Raw genomic sequence first — 14723 nt, 5'->3', positions numbered from 1 at the left:
CTTTGTGGACAACACAGCGATGTTGGGGGCCATGCCAGGCCCTGCCCATGACCGCCGTTCCGGCCATGCCAACTACCGCCGTTTCAGGCCCCCTCCACTACCGCCGTGCCAGGCCCTGCCCATGACCGCCATTCAGGCCATGCCAACTACCGCCGTTTCAGGCCAGGCACGGCGGTAGTGGAGGGGGCCTGAAACGGCTGTAGTTGGCATGGCCGGAACGGCGGTCATGGGCAGGGCTGGGCCGGCCGGTGTAGGCTGGCTGATGCAATGTCACTGTAAGGGGGGTCATGAACTGCCATGTGCATTGACATCAGCCTATGGATGTTTTGGCCTCCACCTCCCCCGCCGAATACGTGCCCCGCCTTGGTGGCGCCACTGTTACAACTTTGTTGCAAATGATGCTCCGTCCCGGTGTCTAGCACATGCACTTGCCGGTGTGTGAGCGTGACGGTCTGTGCACGTGCAGCCAATGGGAGGTGTGGACATGGGCCACGGTTGGCCAATAGCAAGTACTGTATGCTGTTCACCGCAACACCAGGGCCAATCATTGGTCCAATTCCAAACACGCTTTCACGGCTGACCAATGGCTGGCGCCGTATGCCACTGACATGGCCACAGGGCCCTATATATGTGTGATGTGCAAAAGCATACCTTCTATGATGACCACCGACTGCTGCCTGTGACCATCACCTCCACCTGCTGCTGCGGAGCTGACCACCGACTGCTGCCTGTGACCATCACCTCCACCTGCTGCTGCGGAGCTGACCACCGACTGCTGCCTGTGACCATCAACTCCACCTGCTGCTGCGGAGCTGACCACCGACTGCTGCCTGTGACCATCACCTCCACCTGCTGCTGCGGAGCTGACCACCGACTGCCGCTCTAGTGCCATACTCCGTGACCTTGGCATGTCGAGAGTCAAAGAGATCCGGTCTCGTCCCTTCACCGCCGCGGAGCTTGATGTCCTCGTGGACGCTGTGCTCCGCAACTACGGACGCCTGTACGGCGCACCCGGACAGGTGGTAAGTGCAGTGGGGGATAAGTTGTTGTGCATGAGGTGTCATATGACACCTGGGCTCTGGAAACTTGGCGGTGTGATGTGTGACCAACAAAAGAATCGATATGTGCATGGCTGCAGAGAGAAATGTGATGCTCCTATCTGTGTGACTGGCCAACTGTCCACTGACTTCCACCCTTTTGTCTCCCATCATGGTAGGTGAACCTGCACCTTCGCAAGGACGTGTGGAGGAGCATTGCACGTGAAGTACGAGCAGCGGGGGTGTCCAATAGATGACATACACACTGCCACAAACGCTGGGACGACATTTCCAGACTGAGCAAGAATGTAGCGGAAGTGACACTAGGGATGATTCCAAGGACGGCACGTCTGGCCCGACGCCGAAATGACCCCTCTCATGCACCGTATCATAGCTGTGACGCATCCTGACCTGTCCGAGCGGTTGCGTGTGGATGAACAGCAACGTGGCGGTAAGCATACTGTCAGTGTATGTTGCTTGTGAGTGCAATGCATGTATAGTTGCCTACACACATTATGGACTTCCGTCGATCGTGAGGCTCGTTCCAATGGCATGTTGGTGACATTGCCGCAGTAAAATATCACTTCCCAATGCGGCATGTTGAGACGCCACCCGCTAAGCGGTTCAGTTTTCATGCACATGCTGTAGTGCTCCATCACCCCTTGGCAACACTTGTGTGCAGATGTAGTTCCTCATGCCCAGTGTGCATGCTGTACATGTATTACGGCCAACGCCACTTAATTCCTGTGAGGATGACTGGTTGGGGTGGGCCGTGTGCAGGTTGGGGGATCGATGGACATTGTCATCATTGGCTTTAGGGATTCCGTAGCAGTACTGTACGTGAGTGTGCCCATGACTTACACCAATTTCCTGTGCATTTCAGCTTTGGCAGAGGGCACTCAGCCACAGACGGCGGAGATGACAGAAGGCAATGCATCCGGATCAGACGGCGCGCACACGCAGACTGACACCGAAGGGGCCAGCGCCGGAGAGGGGTCAGGACCGTCCCGGAGGACTCGCATGTGGAGACAACATCGTCATCATCTTCCGACAGTGTTGGTGAGTCAGCACTGTTGTCACAGACTGGTAGTGGGCAATCAACACCTTCGGTCAGGACACAGCACACAGGGCCCACCCTGCCGCCAACTGCACCATATACTGTTCGTGCACGCAGGAGTAGGGGGAGCAGAGTGGCGTTCGGTGTCGGCACCGCTGCCCCAGCCTCGGTGAGCCAAAATGCACTTTGTGCAGAGGCAGTTGATCTGCTGCGTCAGCTGTGTGTGGGGCAGACCAATATGATAAATGCTTTCCAAGACCACGAAGTTGGGGCAGGTGGTGGCATTCATGGAAGGTATGCATGGTGATCTGGCTGGTGTACACAGGACACTGCAGTCATTGGCTAACAGTGTGTCGTCTGCCATTGTACAGTCGCATGGACTGGGTGGTACTTCTGTTCCACCATCTACAACTCTGGATGTGTCAGGGGGGAGTGAAATTTCTGAGCAGGACTCTAATACAGGTTATTGCACTAGAAGCAGCATCAGCCAGCACGTCAAGGCACGGAGGCCTCAGACCCCATCCCCTAGGTCAGGTAAATCTGTTCACAAGGACAACATCAGATATAGTGGAGTACACACACGTGAAGCAAAAGAGGGATTGGGTGTAATGGCTACACATGCTGCACAGCCATCCCACACACAAGGTACTACCAAGCCAAGACTCACTCCCACTTCCATTGACACTACCTTGTACGAGGACATTGAGAAGACGAAAAAATCACTTGAGGACTCGCATACTCCCAGTGCCAGGGAGACTAGAAAGGAAGGAGCCACTCCCAAGGGCAGGGAAACTAGGAAGGAAGGAGCCACTCCCAAGGGCAGGGAAACCAGGCAGGAAGGAGCCACTCCCAAGGGCAGGGACACTAGGCAGGAAGGAGCCACTCCCAAGGGCAGGGACACTAGGCAGGAAGGAGCCACTCCCAAGGGCAGGGACACTAGGAATGAAGGAGCCACTCCCAAGGGCAGGGACACTAGGCAGGAAGGAGCCACTCCCAAGGGCAGGGAAACTAGGAAGGAAGGAGCCACTCCCAAGGGCAGGGAAACTAGGAAGGAAGGAGCCACTCCCAAGGGCAGGGAAACTAGGAAGGAAGGAGCCACTCCCAAGGGCAGGGACAAGGACAGTCACAAGAGAAACGCACCTAAGAAGAGCACGGACACTCCCAGGGGCAGGGACACACACGGGGAGAAGGTGTGTCCTGGGGATATGTACACCACACACGACAAGTCTGCTGCCTGGAACAGGGCACCATCCAGGGAACAGGGAAAGTCCGCAGACAACAGTACTCCTACGGAAATTGAACATCCAAGGCCCAAGGCATCTCCCATGGACAGTGGCGCTGTCAGGGACAGGCATACATCACCCATTGTTGCACTGAGGCAGCTGTTTTCTGGGAAACGGAATACAGATGTCTCCGCAGTGGAGTCACCCCTTACCTCCACTCCCATCAGGGCCCGTCAGGGACGGATGCAGGTGGACCCTGTAGTAGCATCCCCCATGACACATGTTGCAGAGGCCACAAGGCAGCCACACAGCAAACGACAAGCAGGCTCCAGCATGTCCCCAGAGAGCATTCCCCCCCCAGCAGATGCACCTCCCATGGTGGGTGAAATGTCTTCTCAGTCCGGCCCACTTGTAAGTCCTGTCCTGTCCAGGGTGCAGGCACATGTCCAAAAGAAACGTAGGCACACAGCATTGACACATGCACAATCCGATGTTGGACAATTGCAACTATCCCCCGCTCCCAGAGCCACCCTGCCTCCTGGACCATACAGCCCTGTGGCTCATCATTTCAGTGGTCCCTGTGGCGCTGGTGCAGTTGACTCGCATGTGTCTGTTAGTGGCAGGGTATCAGTCGAGACATATCCTGTATCAGGTGCTGGCAGTGTATCTTAGTCTATGGGCCATGTGTCAGTCACTCGGTCTGTGGCTGTGTCTCACACTCCTGTATCAGGTGCTGGCAGTGTATCTGGGTCTATGGGCCATGTGTCTGTCACTCGGGCTGTGGCTGTGTCTCACACTCCTGTATCAGGTGCTGGCAGTGTATCTGGGTCTATGGGCCATGTGTCAGTCACTCGGGCTGTGGCTGTGTCTCACACTCCTGTATCAGGTGCTGGCAGTGTATCTGGGTCTATGGGCCATGTGTCAGTCACTCGGGCTGTGGCTGTGTCTCACACTCCTGTATCAGGTGCTGGCAGTGTATCTGGGTCTGTGGCTCACGTGTCAGTCACTACATCTGTGGCTGTGTGTCACACTCCGGTTTCTGGTGCTGGCAGTCTGTCCGATGCGGGTACTTCACGCAATCCACCTGATAGTGTGCTGTAAGTTGCTGTAGTGTGCCCTCAGATGTACTGCCTCTGATGTACCTGCTCTGCTGTCCACACTGCCCTGTTGCTGTTCTCATACTGATGTACTGCCTCTGATGTACCTGCTCTGGTGTCCACACTGCCCTGTTGCTGCCCTGTTGCTATTCTCATACTGATGTACTGCCTCTGATGTACCTGCTCTGGTGTCCACACTGCCCTGTTGCTGCCCTGTTGCTGTTCTCATACTGATGTACTGCCTCTGATGTACCTGCTCTGGTGTCCACACTGCCCTGTTGCTGCCCTGTTGCTGTTCTCATACTGATGTAGTGCCTCTGATGTACCTGCTCTGGTGTCCACACTGCCCTGTTGCTGTTCTCATACTGATGTACTGCCTCTGATGTACCTGCTCTGGTGTCCACACTGCCCTGTTGCTGCCCTGTTGCTGTTCTCATACTGATGTAGTGCCTCTGATGTACCTGCTCTGGTGTCCACACTGCCCTGTTGCTATTCTCATACTGATGTACTGCCTCTGATGTACCTGCTCTGGTGTCCACACTGCCCTGTTGCTGCCCTGTTGCTGTTCTCATACTGATGTACTGCCTCTGATGTACCTGCTCTGGTGTCCACACTGCCCTGTTGCTGCCCTGTTGCTGTTCTCATACTGATGTAGTGCCTCTGATGTACCAGCTCTGGTGTCCACACTGCCCTGTTGCTGTTCTCATACTGATGTACTGCCTCTGATGTACCTGCTCTGGTGTCCACACTGCCCTGTTGCTGCCCTGTTGCTGTTCTCATACTGATGTACTGCCTCTGATGTACCTGCTCTGGTGTCCACACTGCCCTGTTGCTGCCCTGTTGCTATTCTCATACTGATGTACTGCCTCTGATGTACCTGCTCTGGTGTCCACACTGCCCTGTTGCTGCCCTGTTGCTATTCTCATACTGATGTACTGCCTCTGATGTACCTGCTCTGGTGTCCACACTGCCCTGTTGCTGCCCTGTTGCTGTTCTCATACTGATGTAGTGCCTCTGATGTACCTGCTCTGGTGTCCACACTGCCCTGTTGCTGTTCTCATACTGATGTACTGCCTCTGATGTACCTGCTCTGGTGTCCACACTGCCCTGTTGCTGCCCTGTTGCTGTTCTCATTCTGATGTAGTGCCTCTGATGTACCTGCTCTGGTGTCCACACTGCCCTGTTGCTGTTCTCATACTGATGTACTGCCTCTGATGTACCTGCTCTGGTGTCCACACTGCCCTGTTGCTGCCCTGTTGCTGTTCTCATACTGATGTAGTGCCTCTGATGTACCTGCTCTGGTGTCCACACTGCCCTGTTGCTATTCTCATACTGATGTACTGCCTCTGATGTACCTGCTCTGGTGTCCACACTGCCCTGTTGCTGCCCTGTTGCTGTTCTCATACTGATGTACTGCCTCTGATGTACCTGCTCTGGTGTCCACACTGCCCTGTTGCTGCCCTGTTGCTGTTCTCATACTGATGTACTGCCTCTGATGTACCTGCTCTGGTGCCCACACTGCCCTGTTGCTGCCCTGTTGCTATTCTCATACTGATGTACTGCCTCTGATGTACCTGCTCTGGTGTCCACACTGCCCTGTTGCTGCCCTGTTGCTATTCTCATACTGATGTACTGCCTCTGATGTACCTGCTCTGGTGTCCACACTGCCCTGTTGCTGCCCTGTTGCTGTTCTCATACTGATGTAGTGCCTCTGATGTACCTGCTCTGGTGTCCACACTGCCCTGTTGCTGTTCTCATACTGATGTACTGCCTCTGATGTACCTGCTCTGGTGTCCACACTGCCCTGTTGCTGCCCTGTTGCTGTTCTCATACTGATGTAGTGCCTCTGATGTACCTGCTCTGGTGTCCACACTGCCCTGTTGCTATTCTCATACTGATGTACTGCCTCTGATGTACCTGCTCTGGTGTCCACACTGCCCTGTTGCTGCCCTGTTGCTGTTCTCATACTGATGTACTGCCTCTGATGTACCTGCTCTGGTGTCCACACTGCCCTGTTGCTGCCCTGTTGCTATTCTCATACTGATGTACTGCCTCTGATGTACCTGCTCTGGTGTCCACACTGCCCTGTTGCTGTTCTGATACTGCATTGTGCCCTCTCATGTGCTGCCTCTGATGGACCTTTTCAGTGCAATGGACTGTTGGTGCACTTAGCCCCTCTCATGTACTGCCTCTGATGGACCTGCTCTGGAGTCCACTATGCCCTGTTGCTGTTCTGATTCTGCATTGTGCCCTCTCATGTGCTGCCTCTGATGGACCTTTTCAGTGCAATGGACTGTTGGTGCACTTAGCCCCTCTCATGTACTGCCTCTGATGGACCTGCTCTGGAGTCCACTATGCCCTAGGCTGTTCTGATACTGCATTGTGCCCTCTCATGTACTGCCTCTGATGTACCTGCTCTGGTGTCCACACTGCCCTGTTGCTGCCCTGTTGCTGTTCTCATACTGATGTACTGCCTCTGATGTTACTGGTCTGGTGTCCGCACTGCCCATGCTCGATCCTAGACTATGATGTTACTCCGATTCAGCGTAAATAAAATTGTGATTCATGTGTCGTGGGTTGTCGGAGTCATTCTTGCGTGTGTGATGCTGGTGTGGATTTGTATTTTCTTGAGGGCGGTGGGTTCAGATACATGTCACTCTCCCCTATCTGGGTCACGACCCTTGGAGGCGTTGCCGTACACTAGAATATGTCGATTTCGGGACATGTCACTCCCCCCTCCCTACGTCACGGCCCTTGCAGGTACTCCTCTCCAGACAGCGAATGGTTTGTAGCCTACCTGCGTCGTCCTCGATGTTGGGCCAAGACTAGGACGTAGTGGATCGCGAAGAGTATCGGGTAAGCGTGTAGTGCAGGGTCCATGTCGGCGAGCGGCTCGTGGTGGGTATGGTCGCTGTGGAGCATCCGCTGTGTTCAAGCAGGTTGTTTTTCCGCTGCGCTTTTATGTGTATTTTCCGCCATCTTGATTTGGAGGACGGTCCTAGACGTCAGTCCGTACGGCGGAGTCTCTGGATAGGTTACGTCCGCCGCGTGGTTGGGTGTGGTGGTGCGGCGGACCGTGTTCTCCCGCCGCGGACGGATTTTGGCCCGTATTTCGTATCCTGATTTGGCGGCCGGAGTGTCCGCGACGGGCGCACGGAAAATAGGCATGTTCCGCATACTCTGGGTCTGCGGAGGCACTTCCGTCCGCCATCCTAATGAGCCCCTTAATCTGAGGCAGGAGAGTTCCATCCATCTGGCCACTGCCTCTAAACATGGGCTCAGAGTGCTAGACGACCCCTCAGCGTGGTTCAATGACACCAGGAGCTGGGTATCGTCTGCGTAGGTGACAATTCGAATGCCAAATGGATGGACTATCTCCGCTAGAGGCCTCATGTAAACTTTAAAAAGTGTGGGGCTCAGGGCAGAGCCCTGGGGGACCCCACAACTGAGTGGCTGCTTGGTGGATACAACCTCTCCTTCAAAGACCTGAAAGAAGCGCTCATCCAGGAAGGAGGTGAGCCATGTCAGCGCCGCGCCCGACACTCCCATGCCATTAAGTCGATGTAATAAAGTGGCATGGTTATCCGTGTCGAACGCGGCGCTGAGATCTAACAATATGATGGCTTTTCATCCCCGGTCTAGCACAGTTCTTGTTTCCTCGGTCACTGCCAGCAGGGCTGTCTCAGTCCCATGTTGGGGACGAAATCCCTTCTGGGAGGAACACAGCAGATTGTTGGATTCTAAGTATTCCACTAGGATGTTGTTAATGTGCTTCTCGAGCAGTTTGCTCATCCAGGACAACAGGGAAATTGGGCGAAAATTAGCTAAGTTGCTTTGGTCCAGATTGGGATTTTTTAAGAGGGCCCTGACCATTGCACATTTCCAAGATATGGGAACTGTGCTCGAGATGATTGAGGTGTTAAGAACATCAAGAATGACTGGACGGATTAAATCAATGACCGAGGTGAGGAACTGTGGCGGTGCTGGGTCTCTAGGGGATCCTGAGGTGACATTAGGAATTATTTTATCTAAAGAGACAGTCTAGGAGGGTAAATGTTTCCAGCATGCAGGTGGCCAATGTGCTGGGGCTCACTGTTGTAGCAGCATCAGGTTCATTTCTGTCAGAGGCAAAAGATGCGTAGATGGTCTGAATCTTCTGATAGAAAAAAGTTGCTAAGTTGTTACAACGAGCAAGTGCCCCATCTAATGGTGCTTGTTCTAGGGGAGGGGAAATCAGTGACTTGGCTATCAAGAAAATTTCCTTAGGAGCGTTTGCAGCTAGATTAATTATTGTTTCATAAAACCGAGCATTGGCCGCCTTAATTTCGGTTTTGTAAAGCCTAATTGCGGCTCTATAGTCTGCTTTCCTGTGCTGTGAACGATCTTGTCTCCAGATCCTTTCTAGTTTACGGCATGATTGTTTCATGTCCCTTAATCTAGGGGTATACCAGGGGGCTACTTTTTGCCTTTTTATACAGTGCAAGGGTTCCTTCAGGAGGACAGAATCAAGGGAGTTGTGGATCCAGTTGTCAAAGTTAGTACTGGCTGTGTCAGGATTAGAAGCCTTCAGCGGTTTAAGTTCAACAAGCGCAGATTCCCATTTGGTGGAATAAAGTTTAGACCACTTTCTACCCCAGTGTTTTTTGGGTTCTTGGGCAGGAGAGGGGCTCCCCATTACCCAAGTGAGGGGTATTAAATAGTGGTCGGTCCTTGGTAATGGCAGAGGCGTTTCGGTGTTTAGAGTATCAAGATTGCTATACACATGATCTAAAAGATGGTCCTTATTATGTGTCGGAAGGAATCCCTTTTGAGCCAGATCAATCGCTTGAAAGCTCAGCTGAAGACTGTTGGCTGCGGAATCAAGTGGATCATCTAAATGCAAATTTAGATCGCCCAGCCCTGTGAAATTTGCCGAGGTGAGCGCTAAATTGGCGGCTAGGTCAGCCATGTTCGGAATAAACTGACCTAGCGTTCCGGGTGGTCGATAGACCAGAAGGCCTGTAAAGGTGTTTGTAGAGGATAGTTCTAGCAAAAACAACAAGCTTTCACAGACAGATGTTGTGGTAGGGGTGATGCAACATTTATACCGTTCTCTATAAATGATGGCTAGACCACCTCCTCTGCCCATATTATGGTCTGATCTCTTTATAGTATAGCCTTGTGGGATTGCCCATACGGTGGCTGGATCGGCTTCCAATTGGAGCCAAGTCTCCGTTAGGAAGAGTACATCTGTCTTGTGTTCTTCTATTAGAAGGGCCAACTCTGTATGATGTTTGGGCAATGATCTACAGTTGAGGAGGAGCATCCTCCATGTGCTATAGGTGGGGTGTCTCTCTATAGTGTTGGATGGTAACTCCCAATTGCAATAAGTGCAGTTGGTCACAGTGCCGGTAAGGCGCATGTAGTGCAGACATTTAGGGTTAACGACTGTTCTTAACTCGTGCAAAGATGGGGAATCATAGGTGAATAAGTTCCCAGCCACATTACCAGGGATCCTGGGGTCTGGGCACGGCTGGGCGCGGACTGGCGCAGACTGGCTTCTCTTAGGCGCCTCTTCGCCGCTTCTACGGTGCTCCCGCTGCGCGTATGTGACCTAAATCGATTGGGTTCTTGGAAAGGCTGGAGCGTCACCCTGCCAAGATGGCCACCCGCTAATGGCACCACCGGGAAGTGCTAAGCGCTCTATTCTCCCTCCACAACAAACAGCATCAAATCGCTGCGGTGGAACGGGGAGTCAGCGCACAATTTCTCGAGTGTCACAGAACAATTTTAAAAAGGTACGTGGACTATAAAACAATTGCAGCAGTAAGCACGATATTTGCCCCCAAGCGCTAGCGCAGCAATGACCCAAGTTTTCAATTCTAGATCCTGCACGTCGGCGCTCTGAGTCTTTAAGTAGTCAGGGTTCCTGGAAAGGCTGGAGCGTCGCCATGCCAAGATGGCCGCCCGCTAATGGCACCACCGGGAAGTGCTAAGCGCTCTATTCTCCCTCCACAACAAACAGCATCAAATCGATGCGGTGGAACGGGGAGTCAGCGCACAATTTCTCGAGTGTCAGAGAACAATTTTAAAAAGGTACATGGACTATAAAACAATTGCAGCAGTAAGCACGATATTTGCCCCCAAGCGCTAGCGCAGCAATGAGCCAAGTTTTCAATTCCAGAACCTGCGCGTCGGCGCTCTGAGTCTTTAAGTAGTCAGGGTTCCTGGAAACCTGGAGCGTCACCCTGCCAAGATGGCCGCCTGCTAATGGCACCACCAGGAAGTGCTAAGCGCTCTATTCTCCCTCCACAACAAACAGCATCAAATCGCTGCGGTGGAGCGGGGAGTCAGCGCACAATTTCTTGAGTGTCAGAGAACAATTTTAAAAAGGTACGTGGACTATAAAACAATTGCAGCAGTAAGTACGATATTTGCCCCCAAGCGCTAGCGCAGCAATGACCCAAGTTTTCAATTTTAGATCCTGCGCGTCGGCGCTCTGAGTCTTTAAGTAGTCAGGGTTCCTGGAAAGGCTGGAGCGTCACCCTGCCAAGATGGCCGCCCGCTAATGGCACCACCAGGAAGTGCTAAGCGCTCTATATTCCCTCCACAACAAACAGCATCAAATCGCTGCGGTGGAATGGGGAGTCAGTGCACAATTTCTCGAGTGTCAGAGAACAATTTTAAAAAGGTACGTGGACTATAAAACAATTGCAGCAGTAAGCACGATATTTGCCCCCAAGCGCTAGCGCAGCAATGACCCAAGTTTTCAATTCTAGATCCTGCGGGTCGGCGCTCTGAGTCTTTAAGTAGTCAGGGTTCCTGGAAAGGCTGGAGCGTCACCCTGCCAAGATGGCCGCCCGCTAATGGCAAAACCAGGAAGTGCTAAGTGCTCTATTCTCCCTCCACAACAAACAGCATCAAATCGCTGCGGTGGAACGGGGAGTCAGCGCACAATTTCTCGAGTGTCAGAGAACAATTTTAAAAAGGTACGTGGACTACAAAACAATTGCAGCAGTAAGCACGATATTTTCCCCCAAGCGCTAGCGCAGCAATGACCCAAGTGTTCAATTCTAGATCCTGCGCGTCGGCGCTCTGAGTCTTTAAGTAGTCAGGGTTCCTGGAAAGGCTGGAGCGTCACCCTGCCAAGATGGCCGCCCGCTAATGGCACCACCAGGAAGTGCTAAGCGCTCTATTCTCCCTCCACAACAAACAGCATCAAATCGCTGCGGTGGAGCGGGGAGTCAGCGCACAATTTCTCGAGTGTCAGAGAACAAGTTTAAAAAGGTACGTGGACTATAAAACATTTGCAGCAGTAAGTACGATATTTGCCCCCAAGCCCTAGCGCAGCAATGACCTAAGTTTTCAATTTTAGATCCTGCGCGTCGGCGCTCTGAGTCTTTAAGTAGTCAGGGTTCCTGGAAAGGCTGGAGCGTCGCCCTGCCAAGATGGCCGCCCGCTAATGGCACCACCAGGAAGTGCTAAGCGCTCTATATTCCCTCCACAACAAACAGCATCAAATCGCTGCGGTGGAACGGGGAGTCAGTGCACAATTTCTCGAGTGTCAGAGAACAATTTTAAAAAGGTACGTGGACTATAAAACAATTGCAGCAGTAAGCACGATATTTGCCCCCAAGCACTAGCGCAGCAATGACCCAAGTTTTCAATTCTAGATCCTGCGCGTCGGCGCTCTGAGTCTTTAAGTAGTCAGGGTTCCTGGAAAGGCTGGAGCGTCACCCTGCCAAGATGGCCGCCCGCTAATGGCAAAACCAGGAAGTGCTAAGTGCTCTATTCTCCCTCCACAACAAACAGCATCAAATCGCTGCGGTGGAACGGGGAGTCAGCGCACAATTTCTCGAGTGTCAGAGAACAATTTTAAAAAGGTACGTGGACTACAAAACAATTGCAGCAGTAAGCACGATATTTGCCCCCAAGCACTAGCGCAGCAATGACCCAAGTGTTCAATTCTAGATCCTGCGCGTCGGCGCTCTGAGTCTTTAAGTAGTCAGGGTTCCTGGAAAGGCTGGAGCGTCACCCTGCCAAGATGGCCGCCCGCTAATGGCACCACCAGGAAGTGCTAAGCTCTCTATATTCCCTCCACAACAAACAGCATCAAATCGCTGCGGTGGAACGGGGAGTCAGCGCACAATTTCTCGAGTGTCAGAGAACAATTTTAAAAAGGTACGTGGACTATAAAATAATTGCAGCAGTAAGCACGATATTTGCCCCCAAGCGCTAGCGCAGCAATGACCCAAGTTTTCAATTCTAGAGGCAACTCATTTCCACTCACTTTTATCTTCTGATACCCACTGGTGGGTAATCATTATTTTTGCTCACTTACGATCATCTGGCGTTTAATGCCCACTGGTGGGCATACACCTCATTTTATTCTTCAAGTTCCTATGAGTGTCACCTCCCTATTTTTCTGTACCCCACTTTCATTTGTTGATCTTCCAGATTGTTGCTTTTCTCTGTGGTTTGCTGTAGTTCAGTGTTTTTACTTTTTATATCTTGTTTTCTTTTTTTCCCCTCTCCTTTCTTTTTTTCTCTTCTGTAATCCTTACTGGAATTTCTATCCTGCCACTCTTTTCTTATAGATGAATGTAAAGTTCTTCTGATTGGTTAAGACCGAACGGGTGCAGCATTCTCAATTTCAGGATGTAGCGAGATTCTTTTTGGCGCAACTGCTTCTCTCGTTCCCCACCTCGCTCCTTTTTCGGGATCGTGTCAATGCCGTAGAACCTCAGTTTTTTCCCCGTCTCTCTGGTGATGGCGCTCCATATGTTTGGCGACAGCGTTGGCTCGGTCCTTATGTATTGTGGCCCTCACGTGTTCCAGAATTCGTTTTTTCAACTCAAAGATGGTACTTCCCACATACTTTAATGGACACGGACACTCCACTATATACACTGTGTATTGTGTTTCTCACGTTATCAGTTGTCGGATTTCCCAAACTCTGTCGTTGTTCATCTTGATTTCCTTGGTCTGTTTGGCAATTTGGCAAACTTTACACATGTGACATTTCACAAATCCTTTAGTATTAAGCCATGCTCCCTCTTTCTTCTTTGGTTTGAAGTGGCTGTGAATTAGATGGTCCTTCAAGTTCTTAGATCTTCTATACGTTACAATGGGATGCTTTCCTACTACTTGTTTTACTGTATTATCAAGTTGTAGTATTTTCCAATTCTTTCTCAGTATTCACACTACTTGTTTGCTTTCAAGTGAGAAATCTGTTATTAAACGGATTGGTTCCTTTGCCATCGTAGTCTCTTTTTACTTCACTGTTAGGCATTCCTCTTTGGATTTTTGGTTGGTTCTCTCCCAACTTTTCAGCACTGTTTTCTTGTAATATTTTCTGTTTTTGAAACGTTCCGCTGTATGTATCCCATGTTTCATCCATTCCTCATCTTCGCTACATATCCACCTGATCCTGAGGAACTCCCCATGTGGGATGCTTGTAATTAGAGATTCCTGATGAAAACTGGTCGCTTCCAAGGTTGCGTTGGTAGCAGTGCTCTTCCTATGTAGAGTTGTGTGGATTTGGTTATTTCTTATGTAGATTTCTGTATCCAAGAACACCACACATTCCTTACTTTTTTCGTAGGTGAATTTAAGTTGTGTTACACTGTTTGTTCAATACCTTAAAGTATTCCTTGAAGTCTTCTGCTGTTCCGTGCCATATGATCAAAAAATCATCGATGAATCTTTTCCAACTTATGATCTTGTTCAGAAATCTGTCATTTCTGCTTTCCATGCCACCTCTCTTCCCCAGTAACCCATGGCCAGGCAGGCATAGCTCGGGCTAATAGAAAACCCCATGGCAGTGCCATTCCTTTGCTGGTATACTTCCTCCCCAAAGAGAAATATGTTTTTGTTCAGACAAATTTCAATCATTTGTCTGAGCATGTTGTTATGTTCTTTGTATTCCATGTTTCGGTCCTGCAGGAAAAATTCACATGCTTCTAAGCCAAAGTCATTCCCTATGGTGGTGTAAAGGGATATGACATCCATTGTTACCAGCAGGTATGTCTCCTGTCATAGTGTATTTTGTAATAATCTCAGTATGTCCGTTGTATCCTGTATGAAGGAACTTAGTTGGGTCACGCATGGTCTTAAGAAGAAATCTATGAAGTTTGCCATAGGTTCTAGAAGTGATCCCTTTGCCGACAGGCTAGGTCTGCCTGGGGGTCTTTTTTGATCCTTGTGCAACTTTGGCAGGAAATATATTGTTGCCGTTACAGGATGGCTCACTGTTAGATATTTCCGTTCCTCCTCATTTATTTGGCCATTGTTTGTCCATTCTTCAAGTTTTGTGTCCATTACCTCCTTT

The sequence above is a fragment of the Lissotriton vulgaris genome, chromosome 3_1 (genome assembly GCF_964263255.1).
Source record: "Lissotriton vulgaris chromosome 3_1, aLisVul1.2, whole genome shotgun sequence".
NCBI lineage: Eukaryota > Metazoa > Chordata > Amphibia > Caudata > Salamandridae > Lissotriton > Lissotriton vulgaris.
The sequence above is the reverse complement of the archived record's forward strand: the minus strand, read 5'-3'. Positions refer to the sequence as shown.